Source organism: Bidens hawaiensis, unplaced genomic scaffold (assembly GCF_021521415.1).
Source record: "Bidens hawaiensis isolate Kalapana, Puna unplaced genomic scaffold, B.hawaiensis_p1.1 tig00034264_1, whole genome shotgun sequence".
In the NCBI taxonomy this organism is placed as follows: domain Eukaryota; kingdom Viridiplantae; phylum Streptophyta; class Magnoliopsida; order Asterales; family Asteraceae; genus Bidens; species Bidens hawaiensis.
In genome coordinates this window covers 132,665-137,402 of record NW_027495923.1, presented here as the reverse complement: position 1 = coordinate 137,402, position 4,738 = coordinate 132,665, and positions in this window count along the sequence as shown.

Sequence of the window (4,738 nt, the reverse complement as noted above, 5' to 3'; positions counted from 1 at the left end):
TATCATCAAACACATTCTTGAATTGTTTCAGATATTCACTTCTGCTTTCCTTATCTACCTTCAGTGGGTAGCTATCACAGAAAGGTGGTGGCACCTTTTTGTACTTTTTTTCTTTTGTCATCTTATCCACATAACCCACTATATTTCCTGTAGAGACAAGGTTCTTCAAGAATTCTATCTGAATCAACAAGTCAGCATTTTTCAATTTCTCTTCAGCATACGTCTTCTTCAACCCCTCAATTTCAATTGTCATCTTTGATTGGGTTTGGTATGCCATCATACAATCCTCTTCAAGCCCCTTTATTTGATTTTCATAAGTTGCTTCACTGGCTTCATATACATTTAAGAAGGCTTCCTATCTACCACACTCAGTTTTCCATTTTCCAATCTCTTGATTTAGTTTATCAATGGTAATAAGAAGATCAGATATTGAAATATCAGATTGTACCTATGCATTTAACGATTCAAGCTTGTCCTGCACTTTTGCCATAAAAGCAACATTTTCCTTCTCAATCTCAACAGCATGGTTACTCCAATCAAACTCCATATCATGTGGCACCCTGGTTACTGCAACATTTCCTTGATCTCTCAGCTGGTTCACATTGTTATGATTTGCTCTATTTTGATTAGTGTGAACCTGCATTTGATTGTTTCTTTGGGGTTGAAGGGTTTGTTGCTGAGGTCAGTTTGGATTTTGATAGGGTTTGGTTGGTGATCTGAGTTCTCTAGTGCTGGAAATTCTAATTCTGGTTTTGATAGAATTGGTTCTGATTTACTTGGTTACCTACTTGCTTTGGCATGTTGCACTCTCTAGCAAAATGTCCTGGTTGTTGACAATTGTAACAGATGGCTTTTGACTTGTCATAGCTAATTCTTTCATTTGGTCCATTAAAGCTTGTTTTTCCAGTTCTGTTATACAGCCTTTTGTTCCTCACTGCGAACATAGCTGCCTGCCACTTTATGTCCATGTCTTCCAAGTCATCGGCATCGATTTGTTCAAGATCCTCCTGCACAATACTTTTTTTGATCAGGTTCTTGGCGACGAAGGCATGATATGACTCATTAAATATAGAGAACAATGCTTGATAGTCTATTCTTTGAGCATTGTTGTTCTGCATAAATGATGACTGCCCATTTGCTGTAGAGGTGGTATCATTTTCAATTAGCTGAACATTAAACCTTGACTGTCCACTACATGTTGAACTTGTTTCTGATGGATCTTCAACAATAGGCTGCTGGTTCTTGATTGAGAGATTGCCCATTGGTGCTACAAGAGCATTGCTCATGAAAACATAGCTTGTCCTCTCTAATCATATGATTTTTGATCATCTCTTGTTCTGCAGCTTTAAGAAATGCAATCATATCATCCAGCTTAAAATTGGGGAAACTGACTTTCTCCTTAATGAACTTGCTGGCAGTGTACCATTCACCAGACAAGGATGAAAAAAGCTTCTTGTTCAGTTCAAAGTCAGAGATCTACAGATCAATTGTTCTTATCTCGTTTACAATCATCATAAACCTCTACAATACTGATTTTAATCTCTCTCCGTCTTTAAACTTGAACCTGGCTAGCTGTAGCTTCAGTCTATCTTTCTTGATATCTCTTAGTTCTGTATTTCCTTCAAACATGTCGATGACCGCATCAAACATACCCTTTGCAGTTTTGTGATGATTGACAGTTGTCAAGATTTCCCAAGAAAGACCTAACTTCAGCATAGACAAAGCCTTAACGTCCCGTTTCTTCATTTTTAGCTCAATAGTGGCATGAAAGTCCAAAGCTTTGGGTCGTTGTAGTTTACTGCTGCTTGGAAGAGCACCTTCCATTTGATAATATTTTCTTGTCCAAGCAATCTTGGAATCTTGTTGGTAGAGACTTCTTGGTCTTCCATTTCAGCAAATCTGGAATTTGCAGTAGTGAAACAAAGTAAAGCTTCAAGCTTTTTCACAAACCTTCTGTCCCGTGGCCTTCAGCGAGCATACACAAGCTCTGATGCCACTTGTCAGGACCGTGAGTCGGGTGAAACCTTAGAAAGGTTGACAAGAACACACCAACTCTGTTACCTGAAGGCCTATTGAATATCCCGGCGGAATCAGGATATCCAACAAGTGGGAACAAAGGAGTGAAAATAACAAACACGAAATGATAATAAATAATCAATAAAAGCACATTCACAGACAAAGATTTACTGTATTAAATGAGTCATTAATGAAACAGTGAAAGGAATGTCTAGGGTTCATGCGAGACGGCGGCGACGGCAGTACGAGGAAACAAATAGAATATTCTTTTAGGAATGTTTCTCTTATTGTGTGCGTTATTATCCGAATCTGTTTCGTGCCCTAAATGGAAACCTAGGACCCTATTTATAGACCCTGACATTCCTTCTTGAAGTTCCTAATCATTACATAATGAAATACAAAATAATACAAGTCTTGAGTCCTCGAGCAAGGTAACAATCTTGCTCGAGCAGACTCACTATGCTAGGTATGCTCGATGATTGTCCTCGAACATACTTTACTTAGAATATCTTCAGTGATGATATTCCCTTCCATCAAGCTTCATTCCTCTTGACTAATCCATGCTTTGCTCGAACTAGTCCATCGAGCAAGCTCATTCTTCTTGATGTCTTCAATCTTCTTATTCAGCAATCTTTAGCATGCTCGGATGTAAATCTTGCTCGGGGAACTGAACTGTGGTCGAAGTCTTTGCGTTGATCACATGACATCTTCTTATTGCATCCATGCTTGTCTACATGTGCTCGACCATCATGTGCTCATAACACTTGGTTAAAACTTGTATGATCAAGCTGTTTGCTCGATTGGCAATCCAGGCTCGATAGAAGAACACTCTTGCTCGTTGAAGTGTAGCTTGCTCGAAGCCTTAGCACTTAGAAGAAATTATCCATTTAAGGTTCTGAAGACCTTGCTTAAAGTAGTAAAACCATGCTCGATCGTCTAGGCTTGCTCGAAGTCCATACTTAGCCGTTTTCTGAGGAGGTTGAGAAGATTCCAATCTTCCTTATCAAAAATCCACTCAACAAATTTTAAATTCACATAGCTCGGTAATCGAAAATAAAGCAAAAAGTAAAATCATTTTGAATTTTTCTAAATGTTATATCAAAACATACCAAAAATATTTTTTTATTTTTCGTCTTTGAGTGTTGAACAGGATTGTTAGTTCTGCTAATTGTAGCAGAATTATCAATATAAATAGGAGTAGTAAGAAACTTCATACCGAAATCCCATAAGTGTTGCTGGATCCATTAAACCTGTGAACAAAAACTCAAGGCTGCCATGTATTCGGATTCAGCGATTGAAGTAGAGACTATTGTCTACTTCTTACACTGCCAGGAAACAAGCCGGTTTCCTAAGAATTAACATCCTGCTATGGTAGACTTGAAGTTGATCTTGCACCCTCCATAGTCCGAGTCTGTGTAAGCAGTATGATCGAAACTGTCATCCTTAGGATACCATAACCTAATGTCAGGATTACCCCTGAGATAGTGGAAAATATGCTTAACAACCGCATATGAGTTACTCGGGGACAAGACTGATACCTGACACAAAGACAAACAGCAAACATAATATCAAGACGAGAAGTGGTTAAGCACATTAAAGAAACAATCATATCTCGATAAAGGGTTAGATCAACGGTATCCTCCAATTTGTCCGGTGACAAATTGTAACCCACGGGAAGAGGCGTCGAGAAGACTTTTCCAACAATTATCTTGAATTGGCTCAAGACATTGTTCACTTATTTAGTCTGATGAATGGAAATTTCGGAATCAGACTAGTGAACCTGTAAACCCAAGAAGAAATTCATCTCTCCTATCGAACTCATTTCGAACTTGGTCTGCATTCTCTTCTCAAAATCCTTACATAATGCGTCGTTTTTTGAGCCAAAATGATATCTTCGACGTAAATCTAGACTAGAAGGAGATCTTCTTCGAACAGTCCCACGTTTGAAGCCGCTATTGAACAAATGGTCAGCCAACATGCTATACCAAGCTTTCAGGGGCTTGGGGTGGACCATATAGAGCCTTGTTTAAATGCTAAACATGCTCAGAACAGTCAAGATCTTCAAAACCCAAAGGCTGCTTCACATACACCTCTTCATATATTTCGCTATTCAAAAACGGACTCTTGACGTCCATTTGATACAATTTAAAGTTCTTGAAAGCTGTGTAGGCAAGAAAGATACCTATAGGCTCCAGTAGTGCCATCGGAGCATATACTTCTGTGTAATCTATGCCTTCTTGTTGATTAAAAACTTAGAGACTAATCGTGCTTTGTTTCTTACGATTGCCCCACGATCGTCCTTCTTGCAATTAATTACTCATTTTATCGGGATAGCTTTCTTAACCCGAACCGGTTGATCAATAAGATCCCATACACCTAGTCGCACGAACTGTTGTAGTTCTTCCTGCGTTGCTTCAAACCAAGACGGTTCCTGAAGTGCCATTGAAACACTTGTTGGTTCAATTTGAGATAGGAAGCATGTGTATTTGGCGATATTTATTATCCCCATAGCATGCGTATCCGTATATACACATAATACATTATCATTGCATACTTTAGCAAATTGTTGTAGCATCCGAACCCCCTCATTTACAACACCGATAATGTTGTCCCGAGGCTGATAAGAATGAATCCGAAGCGTCATATTCTTAGGAACTACAACATAGTCGTGTAAGTTGGTGATGCAATCTTCCGAAAATTCAGCAGTCAAAGTTTTGGAAGA